Below are 14781 nucleotides of genomic sequence, written 5' to 3' on the forward strand. Positions count from 1 at the left end.
CTGTGGAGACTTGTGTCGACGTAAATCACATTTTGCATTTGGAACCGCGAGGAGGCAGGCAGCGGGGAGAAGTGATTCTATTTGAAGCCCCGTATCAACTGGAGGCTTCAATGCATATTGTTAGAAGTCTGTTGAAATGGGAGGAGAGTGCGCTGGTTGGAGAGGAGAAAAGACGCATTAGCTTGAATGTCTCGGCCAAGAAACAGGAATAATGCACGTTCCTTTCAAAGCCCCGAAAAGTCCTCTGAAAAATGACTGTGCTTTAACACATCCTCATTCACCCATTATGCGCACATATACTGAGCAGTTACAGACTTAAAGTGTAGTGAAGCCACTTTAAAACTTTCACTCAAAAATAGTAATTTACTGTTTATAGATATTTTTTTATGTGTCCTCACAAGACAGTTTACTGTATTAAATTAGCTGTTAAACCTTGTAAAACAGTCTGTTATTAACATTTATGTAACACCTTCACAGAGCCCATAAATACCTTTTGGAAAACAATGATCATTCAGGAGACTTTATGGCTTTCTTTCACAGTGTAGTGTATATTGTGAAACAGAAGCAGAGCCGTCGAGGTGTTAAGCTCTGTGTAACCACAACACCACCTCAGTGCTCCAATCTGCAGAGGTCTTTCCGGCACATTACTGGTGGACACATGCAGAATGAGACCATGAAGACTGAATTGTGTGATGTTCAATTCAGCTGTCCTTTATGTGGGGACAAGCTTAGAGACAGAGGGAGACGGGCTCTGTGTTGCTGTCAGAGATACTACCTCGTGTTCACCAAACGCTACGTAGTTTGAATCGTGTTGGTCTGTCGGTGTTTGGATTATAACAGAATAGCGCAGCAATAGGGTAACACACGTCATTATCACTTTGGGTTACATATCGTATTCAAGGGCACCTGGGCTGTGATTGATGAGGGAGCTGAGTCTGTTTACTTACAGCTACTGTAAGGATTCTCATCAGTCATGTTTCAGTCACATTTTTTATTCTTCACGCCTTGGACATCAAAACATTTAATGTTTCCATTACGGAGACATTTTATGGAATACTTGATGTGCTGTTCGTTGCTTGGCAGTCTTCCCTTTTAGCAGTATCTTGTGATGGCGTCTCTATGATGCCTCTGACAGCTAATTGCACATCTTACTCCTTGTGGGATTAATAAAATATACATTATAAAACTCAAGGTGGTGTTTGTTGACCTTAGCAGGGGTTAGTTATCTTTAAGCTGCATTAATCAATCTGTGGCTCGAATTTCAAGGGGCACAAAAACGTCAAAACAAGCTAACAGGTACACAACCACCAAGGTAGTGCAAGCTAGATGTTGTAAGGCAAACATTGCCTTCACAAGATATGTAGTTTCTTTTCCTCATTAGCTGAAGAATGTAAGTCTGATCGTCACTTTGTTTTTAGCTGTGTTATGTTCTCCACCAGCTCCTGAGAAACATTTCTGGTTACTTAAATGTCCACCTGCCAGTTGCCAATTTTGTCAGAAACATTGTTAACACCTTGTCATATTGTCAGACAGGCTTGGCAGTTATTGTACATAGGTTGACCTGATTTCTTTTTCTGGAAAAGGTTTCCAACAGTTTGAGAACACGCAACACAATGGGTTTAAAACTTAAACGCTGTGATAAAAGAGACTAAGTCGGTCCAAAGAGCCACACTCATTTTTATTCAATGTCAGTATTAAAACCACTGATTAATGCAGGTTGGAATTTAAATGTGAGGGTTAAAACTTGTCAGTTTCTCCATTCATATGTCAAGAGAGAGGAACCCTGCATGGATAACACACACACACACACACACACACACACATCCAAGGACATACACAAGCACGCACACTTTGTGTTGGCTTAATTGTGAACTGACTTTGACTCTGACTTTCATTTTGCAGCTTAAACCATCCATGTCCCAAATGCAAAGAAATCCATAAAACTCTTACCCAGGATAATTCTTATCACCAGTGGCTCTGTGATGTGTCTCAGTGTGATTTAGAGGATTGTTTTTTTATTTCGTTTTCTACCCTCTGCATTTGTTTTATGAAGACCGATTTGCAAATCTTGTTTGGTTTGATGTTTGCACATGTTATTGATTTTTGCTGAGTGCTCAGGGTGGTAAATAATCACAGTGGATATATTGCCTTCGATGCAAGTTTCGCTTTGTTTACCAACGAGCGGCCGTTTAATTGCACTTTGTGCTTAGTGCTCAAAGCGGTGCAGCTTCATATGGAAATCTATTGGATTTGAGAAATTTGTTCCATTTAATTGGATTGAATGCCCAGCTTTTGTTTGCAAAAAGTTTATTAAGAAACTGCAGTATCATTAACAATGCATTGCACTTCATTTACATTATATAATCTGTCTGACCACAGTGATACATAACCAGTTATCATGATTCCCCTTGAAGTCAACCGCAAGGCCACATGACTGTACAGATTTTCAAGTTACAAAACACTTTCTGGAATGTTGTATCGGTGTAACCAAACCATACCACTAAGAGCAATAATCTTTCTCCACCTCATACTTTAAAAAGTTTTTGATAGAACAGCTAAAGAGACATCCCTGGTGGAACTTTGTTCTTCTTTTAAAGTCTGTTCAAACTGAATACAAAGCAAATTGTGATCCTGGTTTATTTGCTTAATTTTGTTTGCTGGAGCGCAGCCACAAACTGCCTATGGATGAGACTGTAAATTTGCTGTAGTTAGCTAACAGCATTCACTGTGGAGCTGGACTGTGGAGCGTGTGTGTGTGTGTGTGTGTGTGTGTACGTGCATGCTACAGCTCAGATTCAGAGGGATTTTAAACTTGCCTAAACTCCAGTAGTTCTGCTTATTTTCCTGCAGATCTTCTCATTTTTATTCTTGTCTTGCGTCTTTACAAAAACTCAGTATGCTTTCGTGTTGCTTCTAATTTTCTCTTCCATTCCGTCTGAAGACACTTTGCAGAGACAGGTTTGAAATCAAAACTAATAACTACACTCCCCTGCAACCACAGCCTGTCAGTTGTTTTCCAAAAATTTCAAGACAAAGTATTCGAAGTTAAACATTATCTCGAACTCTGAGGTGTGAATTTGTGCTTCCATGGCAAGAGATTTAAAGTACACGTGCTTGCCTTTAAGTGTGTGTGTATTAAGAGCGGCGGCACCGAGAGAATGCACTCCTTACCTGCTGATAAATGTTTCAGCTGTGTACTGCAGGCACAAAAATGTCGAAAATGCAGGCCGCACACTACAGTTGCTCCTTCGAGATCAGATAGAAGAATAAGCTTTAGACCTCCCTGCCCTCCAATTCAATGTCAGTCACTCACACTGAGGCCAGTTTTTCTGTGGTAACACTGTGGAGAATTCTAGGTCTCATACCCGCCGCTGCAGTACATCCTATCAGTCACTTCATAAAGCCGCTTTTTTTTTTTTTTTCCTTTTGCCTTGAGCGAGTGTTACGCATGGTTGAGTGTCCACAGGGAGCCTCAGTGAACATGCAGTCTCAGTGTGACAGGTCAGTTCCCAAATAGAGGTTACTCCTACAACACTTAACCACTGAAGACATACCTGTATATACCTACGTTAACACAACAGACTTAGTAATGTATTCTGCATGCACACACAGGTACTGTATGCCCAAAAAAATAGCTATTTAGATGAAGGTAAAAGTGGGAACATGCATTTGAAGAGCACAGTGGATAGGTAATCGGATCCAGCAAGATAATCAAAATTGGAATCTCTCCTGCCATTAATCTCTTCAGTGAAATATGCAGATCAGAGGATTTATCTTTTCTAACATCGACAGTTTGCAAATAGATTCTATACGTCTGAAATACATCCAACAAGCGCCGTTTTTTTTAATCCCTCTCAGTAATTAGACCACATGTCTACCTCTGATGTTTGTAATGTGATCTGCTATGTTGGCATATCCCTCCCTTCATTAGAGCGGCTGTCTCACAAAATACTTGCAATTAGACTGAGGATCCTCTTAATGGCAGCAAAACTCATCCTGCAAGTGAGACAGAGGCGGTTTCTTCTGGAGGACCGAGCTGACATATTGCAGCTCTGCAGCAATTAAGTGGAAGGAACAAAGAAACCGATACGGAGTCGTTTTTCCGTGCAGTCTGTCCAGGAAACTGGCAAAGGAGAGGCATCTTTAGGCCCAAATGATGGTGTGTCTCCTGGGTTTGATCGCTTTGAGCCTGGCTGTAATGGCTCGCACTCCAGAGATCTCCCATCTGACAAAAACCTTTATGTTAAAGCCAAGAGCAAAGGTCTGTGCTGGCAGCCCCTGGAGTGTATCAAATCAATTAAGGGATCTTTCAACAATCACCACAGAGTGTATTTTTTATGATTTGTTTAAAGATTATATAGAGTAGGAGCCTCATTATGAAATGATAAAATCCATTTGAGAGGTTTGCAGAAGACATTTTAAAAGACTCTCAGCAAATAGAGCCCGAGGGGAGCATAAAATGTGCTGGACTAGCCACTGTCGCTTCTCCCAGTCCCGTCAAATCAGCTATCAGATAAATGAACTCATACTGTGCCTTCAAAATCTGTATGGGCTCAACCAAATCCTTTCTGCAGAGTATTTTTCTATGCTTTTCAGTCAATGGATAGAAAGTGTGCCCTCCGCTGGGTGACCATACTGCTGTATCAAATCAAGATGAAATGCCTCTGTAACTCTCAGCAACTTTTTCGCCAGACACCAGCGATGGCACTGTGTTGTTGTGACTATGGAGGAAGCATCATGTAATAGAAAACGCAGAGGTCAAAATCCCCTGATCGAATGTGAAGTAGTGCCTGAAAGAGCACTGAGTGAACCAGACAGTGCTCTGTCAGGCCTGCTGACGGCAGATGGGGGCGGATGCCTCGTCATTTGTCTCTCCTCTGATCAGAGCTGTCAGTAGAAATTCATCTCGTGAGAATTACGCTGTCCGCTCGTGCAGCTTCTGTCACAAGTACTCCTTCTGTCTCGAAAATTTGACTAAATAATAATAATAATTATAATAAAATAATGATATTAACAGATGAGTGGATGAATGGATGGAACAAAAGATAGACACATAGACAGACAGACGTGTAGATATGTTTACATCTGATGCTTGTACTTGTATGTAATTGTAGCTGAGCATTACATAAAGCCCATTGTTATATTTAAACCTGGTGTAGGAGTCATGATGCTGCCTGTCAGACGATGCCGTGTGGGAACTGTTAACCATGTCTTCATCCAAACGTGGCAGGTTGTCCAAGCTATGCAGTAGCAGTGATCCAACAAGGACATCCATGTTCTCCTTAATGCCTCTCCTCTCACTAAGATTACTTAAGCCCCCGGTTTAACGGGTAGCGGAGCCCTTCAATTTCCCCAAGCCCCTGTAATTATGCAGACTAGAGTATGAACCATGTGATTGTGTTCTAGAGCAGAAGGTATATTACCTTTTTAGGGTGTCAAGGAGAGTACCTCCGGGAGCAACTTATAATTGCAGCTGGCACAGGATTCCATTGTTAGAGCATGTTAGAGGGATTTTCTTATTGTTTGCTTGACTGCACCGGCAGCCACGGTCATACTCAGTCTGAGTATGACCGTGGCTGCCAGCATATGGCTGTGGAGTGAGACATGTAGGTAACATGATATATGATTAGAGGTCAGCTCTAATACAGAGACATTCAGTACAGCACAGTAACACACTTCACTGACCCAGCAGTTGCCAGTATCCTGTACTTAGGCACTTCAAATGTTTGCCAAAATACAGGCATCCATGCACCTCATTAAATGGGCAGACTTTAAACTGCCCTTTGCAGAAATCCATGGAAACTATTACTGGTAGAATGGTAATAGAGACTTACAGTGAATGCTTTATAAAATCCGAAGAAAGGTTTTTAGACACACTGGAGGCATGGCTCTATGGATGGCGATGCTGATCAGACTGATATACATCTGAAACTATGGGATTGATTCCCATGAAATTTTGTACTGACATTCATGGTCACCAGAAGATGAATCCTACTAGCATTTTTACCCCCAGTTCGTCAAATACAATGCTTGGTCAGTGGTCTAACATGTCAAAATATGATGGCTAGGTAACCCTCCTGTGTTTGCTTTGGACGCACATGGATGGTATGTCAATTTATGTTTGTTACATGTACAGTTTCTTTTCAAAATAAACTTTGAACTGAGGTGTAATAGTTTGTTTTTAGGGTTACTTTGTTGGGTTAGGGCAACAAAAGCATGTAGTTAGGTTTAGAAAAAACACATTATGGTTTGGCTTAAAATAAGTTGTTACTAACATAATGTAATGTCATGTACCATATATCACTACCATAGCACTATTTTGGTTTCACATGGGACGTGAAGCAAAAGTGCAGAGTTTGTTTGACCCATCCACTTAAACCTATGCAGACTTTATTGCTCTTTATGCTACTGTAGTTGCTCGGAGCATCAAAACCAAAAGAGTGCCAAAGGGTGCCTTGGTGCGACAGTATCTGATGTTGAGGGCCATTTGAAGAGTTGGGATTGAGAGCGGGTTGTGACAACTATTGGATGGATTGCCAAGAAATTTGGCACAGATATTTAAGTGGATAATGACTATTGAGATCCCCTGACTTCCTCTGGAAGTCAATCAGTTGCAGCTCTAATCTTTGCTAAGTGCAAATTAGCCTGGCTTACTACCTGGTAAACATTATACCTGCTTAAAGTCAGCATGTTAGGACATCCCAAGCTCATAGGGATTGGCACTGGGGCCAATGTGGGCATATTGTAATGGATTGGTCATATCAGCCATCTCTAATTAGCATAAATTCTGTAAGTAATTCATAAAATTAATTCTTGTCCTATCAAAACTTGTGAATTTAATAGTTTTGAACCAGGTCCTCCAAAATTTAGATCAGTTAGCTCTTGAGAAGAAAGGTGTGTCAGATTTAGTGGGCTACAGTTCTCTCTTCTGTCTCATCTCATAGGTTGTAGCTTGCATATGTGCTGAGCAGCAGTATCATAAATATAAGTATTAGATCAGACTCACCATCGACAGATACCCCTTACTGAAGGACTCCGATTGGGCCAAAGGAACTTGATTGCAAGTATGTGAGAATGTTTATGTTAGCATTTAGCTCAAAGCACCGCTGTGCCTGAGTACAGCCTCACAGAACTGTAGACTCTCAGTCTCATTTCAACCATGTTGCAAGCCGTTTTAAAATTAAATATGACATATCATCCATAATATCTTACTCAAGTGTAACCTCGAGTGCTTTAGTCAAGAGTGTTGATAGAAAGTGCTGAATTTATAATGGCTGCCTTCTTTTTTGATGCATCATTAACAACATGGCTCCTTCATGCCGCTAAGTGACTTGCAGTCATACAGTTACAGTCCCCATGTCGCTCACTAAAGCGCTGAGGTCAGCAGAGGTGTTGTGAACAATAATCACATGAAGTATGACTCTGTGAAAAGACAAACCAGGCGAGAGTAACTGATAAATATTCCAAGCAGCATGGGCTTGTTGTCTTTCCTCAGCAACTTCCATAGCTGTGATAAAAGCAGCTCATAAACATTCTCCACAGGAACGGCGACTAAACTAAAAGCCTGGAGCATGTCATCACCTCCAAAGTTTCCCAAAGTGTCTGGTGGCCCCTTTTACCATTCTGTCGATGTAATGCCTCGAACCAAACATGAGAGGGGAAGCTGCCAAGTGCAAACAACAGCAGTTACCTCCAGTGTTAGCCAAGAGTCAAAATGACCCCCCCTTGATTGTCTCTCAGGGATCAATTCAACTCCTGCAGAAGCTGAAAACGACCCTGCAGCTTGAGCGACAGCTGTGAAGATGAAAGGCATAAAGGTTGTGGTTGCTTCTTCACTTTGGAAGTGAGTGCGCTATTTATGTAATGGTACTCGAAACATCAACACCGGCCAGTCATATTGGCCTTTCCAAGGGTAAAGGTACCGTAGGGATGAACAGAAGCACACAGCAGCAGTGAGCCAGCAGTGTTGATTCAGCCAGGTGGTCTAAATGTTTCCTTTTGATTAATAGCAAGAGATATTTATTTTAAAAATGTACATAAATGCCTGGAGTAGCTCTTGTTAGTATTGGAGATTATAATTCAGAGTAATGCTGCATTCTAACAGGACACAACCTGGAGCTATGATCTATTTATACCCCAGAGACCAACTGAGATTCTGGCACTTTCACCCAGCAGCACCTTCAGGCTGCTGATGTTATTCCTGTACAGCTCTGCAGCTCTGGCTGAGGCTGGAAATTCTTCACAGGGATCAGTGTATTCCAGAGATGGGGTGGGTGGTATTGTACGTGTATGTGCGTGTGTGTGTGTGTGTGTGTGTGTGTGTGTGGCAGGGGGAAGAGAGGTAATATTATAGGGGGATTGCCTATAAAGCCACAACCTTCTCCTGTCCTCCGTCTCTGTCAGAAGTTCTCCCAGAGGGGGATCAGCAGGTAGCGTCAAGGGAAGGCTGTTCAAAAGTATTTGCCAAACTCCTGGAGGATGAGTGTTGCTCTTGACTCCCTCTGCAATGAAGAGAAAAAAAGGCAATTTGAATAAGTAATTTAATCCTTAAGTCAATATTATAAAAATGAAGCTGCCGATGGGAGTAAGAAAATTATGTTTTTATGAATTTAAAACATATTACTGTGCATTTACAGCTGAAATATGTTTAGGTTATGGATGACAATAGAGGAAAGTTAAAGTGACTTCTCTCAGTATTTCATTTATTTAAAGAGAAATATTTCTTTTCATTCTGGTTTATTCATATAGCTGGATGCCACAGTGGGCTCTACAATCTGCACAACATACACCCTCATCCTCAGGGCTGTGAGAACACTAAGACTATGTCCTCTGAATTCTTTCTGTGAATGCGACGGTTGTAATCACAGAATATTACATGCATATTTTAAAGCAAAAACATGGTGGGTTATTGATAGGCTGATTTCTCAATATCACAAAAAAGACAGAGCTATAACAACTTTTATATCAATCAGAAATAGATAAATTAAAGAATCTTATTCCTTGCATAATAGGAAAGGCTTTGAAACAGCATTTAGACTATTTAAGAATGTAACTAAAAGAATATAAAAACTACAGTATAGTTAAGTACCAAACTACATAAAGTATGACAAATTCTAATAATTAAAACATTTTAGGGATTATATAATAACATTTTCTGAAGCTCGGGTAGTGGTTGCAGTTTAGCATGTAGCCGTAGCTCAGGGTAAATTTAATAGCTCTGGCTCTGAGCCAGATTATGGAGACGTTTTCGTGCGGTCAGAGCCACATGAATCAATGCAGCTACAAAATTACAGGGCTGAAACCTTGCAGCAAGGCATGATATTGTCAAAGAAATGGCAGCAGCTGGAACAGTTCATTGATATCTGTTGTGCATTTATGTGTATTATCAGTGGAACTATCTCTGCTTGGAGTCTGCACTGCACTTTGCTGAGAGTAAGAATTGAGGCCGCAACACGAGCAAAATGTAGAACACATGGTATCGTGGCCAATTTTATGTAGGACATTTCCTCATTTATTCATCAGTGTCAATGAAATGCAATTGGATGACAAGATGTTTTAAAGCCACAGTGACTGGCCTTCTTATAGTCTGGTGTTGTTGCAGTCGCCAGCAGGTTCCAAACAGAGTCACACAAACACAGAAGGTAGCGTGAGGTCTGACAGTGGTAAGGATAAAGACAACAGTGCGAGTTAAATAAACAGTCCTTTGGAGTTAACCTGTGCTAAGCTTTTTCTAGCACGCCATCAGTCCCAGCTGCCGTGCGTCGCCATGGCAACCGGCGGTCAGGCTGAGCTCAGCACAACACAGTTTTGGTCATGAGGAGAAAAAAAAACAAAACAACATAAACAGGAGGACAAACAAAGGCTGCACTCCAAAGCTGTGATGAGAAAACGCAGCGCGGTATTGACACCAGCCTGTGTATGCAAATTATCTTGCTCGTGTGAAGTCTCCGCTGCATCCATCATCCACATCCTGTGCTATTTCATTGTGTCATCGCACACAGTGTGCAATTAAATTGTATACCTCACAGAATGTATGAGGGCGTCGGGAGATTATCGCTGTAAAATCTTTCAAATAAATCACCTTAGAGATAATTACATCACATCATTGCTATTAGGCCTCTGACATTTCCTTTATTCTTTAATGTGGGTATAATGACAGGCTAACATTAAATTCAGCGTGCTTCTACCCAGCTGATAATCAACTAAATGGGTAATTATGATTTAACTGGATGGCTGTGAGTTGTAGGGGCTCGAGGGTGACCTGCACATGATGATTGTTCTTGTAAAAGGACATCCTGTGCTCTGCAGCTTGGCCTTCATTGAGCTGTCAGGAGCTGTGGGGGATGCTGCGCTGTCAGCCTGCCTGCCCACCTCCACCATCCATGGGATCGATCATGCCGCCGCCTCCTAGAGAAACCCAACCACCACAGCTCCTCCAATTACTGCTGATGGGCCACATCTTTCTATCGGAATAGGCGTCAGAGCCATACGGTGCCTTTCAGTGCCAGGGACAGAAAGGGAGAGAAAAGGATGGAGTGGCGAGCTTGCAGTGGAAAAGAAAGAGGCAGAGAGAGAAAGAAAGAGCAAGGATGTGGTGACAAGCGTGCGCAGCTGGCGAAACCTCCCATGCTAAACTTTGCCAAGACGGATGCTGAACTTAGACCCGCGTGTGCATTATTAATATTGACCACTTACACGAGAATAAAGAAGCATTTACTCACCAACTGACATGCCTGAATTAAACATAGAGCCATACTCAAAGGCACGATGAATTCTCTTTCATGACAAACCTGGCAATTTTCACTTAAATGACAGATGTCTTCAGAATGAAAAAAGGCCACCAGGTCTGTCATTATCTCTGGTATTATCTGACGCACCATCAAAGATTCAGCAGAGGACAGGCTTTGTTTTTTTTCTCAGCGGGGCATTTTCCCCCCACTGATATTATTCCTCAATGGCAATCTTTACAAGATTACTATCACACACAGAGGGAAAGTGATGTATGAGAAGAGATCATCAGTGATGGGGTTATTGTATGTCTGGCAAATTTCTGTAGTGGAATGCAGCAAAGGTCTGACCCTCCAAGAATGCAAAGATACATAAAAGCATTTGGATTCCGCAGAAATAAGCATTCGCTATTCCCTTGATATAGTGCAGTGGTTGCCTTTTTTGCCTTGGGCAAGTGAGTTTGTATGTATACTGTACTGTATATTGTTGTGGGTCTATATATTTTAGTGTGTGTGTGTGTGTGTGTGTGTGTGTGTGTGTGTGTTTTACACTGATGTCCTGCACATGGCTCCCCTTGGGTCCATCAGGTGGAAGCAGAATTAGAAAGGATGATCCTAACAAGACTCTTGCAGCTTCTCCACCAGAGTCTGTGTTAGATATGTATTATTTAAAAATATATACTGTATGCAGCAGCCAGTACATACAGAAATATACACCATAATCAATACTGCATAAAGAAAGAGAAGTGTCACATTTTTGCACTTTTTTAAAATTGTATTCTGTGAGTTGGATTTCTTTCTGCAAGACAACCTCCGCATGAGAAATCATCGATTCCTGATGATACATTTGTGTATATATACAGTACATCGGTCCATTCTGATAGGTTACATGAGCAGGTTTGAAGCCGATCAATACTAACACCACGCTGTCTGGTCCCTCTCTCTCTGCTCCCTCCGTCCAGTCCTCTGTCTTCATGTTTTGTCCTCCATCCGTCACTGTCAGATGCACAGACTGATCGTGGTCGCAGTGGTCAGCCCACGTTAAAGCCACAGCTCGCCGAACAGTATGAGCTTTTCTGGAAGTGTGTGCGTGCGTGTCTGGGGACTCCCACGCACATACACTTCTGTGTGTGTGTGTGTGTGTGTGTGTGTTCTGTTTTGTGTCTGGTCACAGAGCAGAACATGACAGAATGGAGCTGTGTGCTGCAGTCCACACACTCCGAGGTCCGGGGTTTTGGCCACGACTCTATCAAGTCCTGAAGGAGTTTCTGAGTGAACTGCAGATGTTAATAACACATGAATTGCATAATCCTGTTGCTGGGTATAAAACACAGAAGCACAGAGACTATCTATATTTAAAATATTGCATTGGAACATAAAAAGAAAATTAGTTGCAAGTATCTTAAGTCACATTTCAGTCTTTATAAAAGCAAAACAATTCATCCAGTTCTTCCCTGTCAGGGTATGTATTAGGTATGTAAAGAGATTCCAGTATTAAGCAGCCATTGTCTTTGTAAATAGAGGGGGCCACTCCCAGTTGCAGCTCATGAATAATGATGTTATTATATAAATGAGCCCCCATACAGCCCGAGGCAGATAGGCAGATGTGGATGTTTCGGGAGCGACAGAGCAAATGTATCAGCCTGCATGAAGCATTTAAATGACTTAATATCAGTCCTCATTTTAAAAATGACATTATCTTGAAAACTATCAGTATCCTTTGCTCTCACCGTATCACACCTCCCATCAGCAGCCGATTTATATTCAGTGTAGTAACCATAGCTACGCATGGCACAAAAGATACATTTTGGGTTAGTGCCTGGTTTTATCTCTGAGCTTTTAACCCCCGATGAGCAGAGGCGCAGCTTGAGATCCTTGGCCTCCTTTGGTCGCTCCACAGTCTAAGCTGGCAATTATTGCTGTTTGAGCTTTTTCCATCAGAGTCCCTCTGCACTGAAATATCATGCTGGGCATCTCACTGTCCTCTAAAATATCTGTCTGTTTATACTGTTTTTGATTTGTTTTACGTTGATTCTCATTCACTGCCCACAGTAGAACGCATCTATGATTTATTTATTTTTATTTTACCTGACATTTGCTGCAGTTGCCGGCTTTGAGCCTCTAACAGGGATGCAGTGATGTACGGTTCCCTGCCATGCAGGTGCAGGTTTGAACACCTCTTTAAATCTCCATCATGTCAAACCAGTATACAACATGTTGTGATGGAGGAGGAGGGTGTATGTGTCTGCCTGTGACGGTGTGGAGGCCCAGAATAAAATGTGTAGGTAGGCCTATAAGTAATGTTGTTACTCAAAAATCTTTTAAAATACACTATGTTTGAAGTCAGAACTTTACTTAAATGCAAATTACATCAATTTAAGATGCATTAAATCTAAATTATTATTGCTGTAATTAACATTACTAAGTGTGTTCCTGTACCCAATGACTCTTCTCGTGCTACTATTAAATCATGTGCTGGTATTTACCATATATGTACTGTGGATGTTGTCTGCCATATTCACATTGTTATCATTGATGATAACATGATGCTGAGCGGGGGTGTGCCGAAAGTTCAAATTTGTTGAACTTTGACCCGGGCTGCATTGACCTTTGGGGGCGCAGTCAATAGCTATCGACCACTGCATGAACTGAAACATACTTTATAAAACTGTACAATAATAAATTATTCTAATACTGAGACCACAAAGGAAAAAGATATTTGCTTTGCAAAATATCAGCATGTAAATACAGCTACCAGGTTTCTTACAGAAATACTGTTTGAGCTGATCTCTGTGTCTGAGATGAACTGTTAGCAGCATTAGCACTGTAGCTAATACTGCGCTGATTAATGCCAAACCTGCAGTGCAAGTTCACTGTAATGTAAATGTGCATTTACATGGTTTCAAAATGAATTATTACAGCTTGTAAAAAGTATTCAATTACATTATACTCCACCAGATCCTGCATGCTTGGACTAAAGCAATACTTTCTAATGTTTTGGTGGCATCTCAGCACACTGACTGCCATCTTCATCAAATACACAGTTCAACTTCACCACACCACAGACTGTATGGGCTTTAGCTGCTGCAGTAATGGGAAAGTCACACTTCTAACACTAATTTTTCCAGATCTGGGTACCAAAACATTCAAAGGCAGGTATCGTTTGACTGGAGAAGTTTTGATACAACTTGGTACTGGGTTATTTCAGCTGACGGCTTAAAGGTTGTTGAGTACTAATACCCAGCCCTACATGCCAGGGACAATTGTCACATATGGTCTCTCTTTATACTTTGGTTAAAAGAAAGAAAACAAACGGTATGTCTTCTTTACAGAGAATTCTGACTCTAGGTTCAAAGTCTTACAGGAGCAGTTGCAGTGAAATGCATGATACAAATTGCTAAGACATACAAACAAAAACGGGGATCATAGAATTGACCCTGGTACTTTAGCTTGGTTTTCTTGCTTAACTCTGCCTCTGTGTTTCTGCTTGGTTCTTTTGTAGGAATAATCTGTAGCGATGTTACACTCAAAAGCAGACTAGTATTGACCTTTCAAAGCAAAAGCATTCTAGCATGACATTTCAGTGCCTTGCTTCACCCAACCAAACATCACATGACCACCCTTAACAAAGCCTCGTTATGTCACACCCTTGTCAGAGAGCTGGTTGTGAATACAGGATGTTCTTGTCAATCTGTATTTTAACACAGAGCAGTAGACTGTTTAAAAGTGATCCGTTGTTAATGTGAAAAGACTTCTGAGCAGCAGTTTCATCATGTTCTCAGACTGATATACAAGCACAACACTAAGGGTTTGGCCAGCAGATGTTTGTGATTGCATCAGATGCTCTGAAACAGTGAACCATCTTCAGCACGGTTGCTTTATAATGATTCAGTGCTTCAGAAAGTGTCATTCCTCCATCACCAGTAATGTGGCTCCACAGAGTGTGTTTTAAATCCTCTGGCTCATGTTGAGTATGTGCGAGTCAGCTGGATCTACAGAGGGGGTATTCCCCATGGTTTTGAGATAATTACTTTCTTCCCGTATGACAAGCCTA

General features: G+C 41.4%; 1 protein-coding gene across 3 annotated transcripts in view; it reads left to right on the top strand.

Moving 5' to 3' along the window:
* The window catches only part of b3gat1a (beta-1,3-glucuronyltransferase 1 (glucuronosyltransferase P) a), an 85963-nt gene that overhangs the window by 21973 nt on the left and 49209 nt on the right, over nucleotides 1–14781 (top strand). The window lies entirely within an intron of this gene.

This window comes from Epinephelus moara, chromosome 2 (assembly GCF_006386435.1).
Source record: "Epinephelus moara isolate mb chromosome 2, YSFRI_EMoa_1.0, whole genome shotgun sequence".
Classification (NCBI taxonomy): domain Eukaryota; kingdom Metazoa; phylum Chordata; class Actinopteri; order Perciformes; family Serranidae; genus Epinephelus; species Epinephelus moara.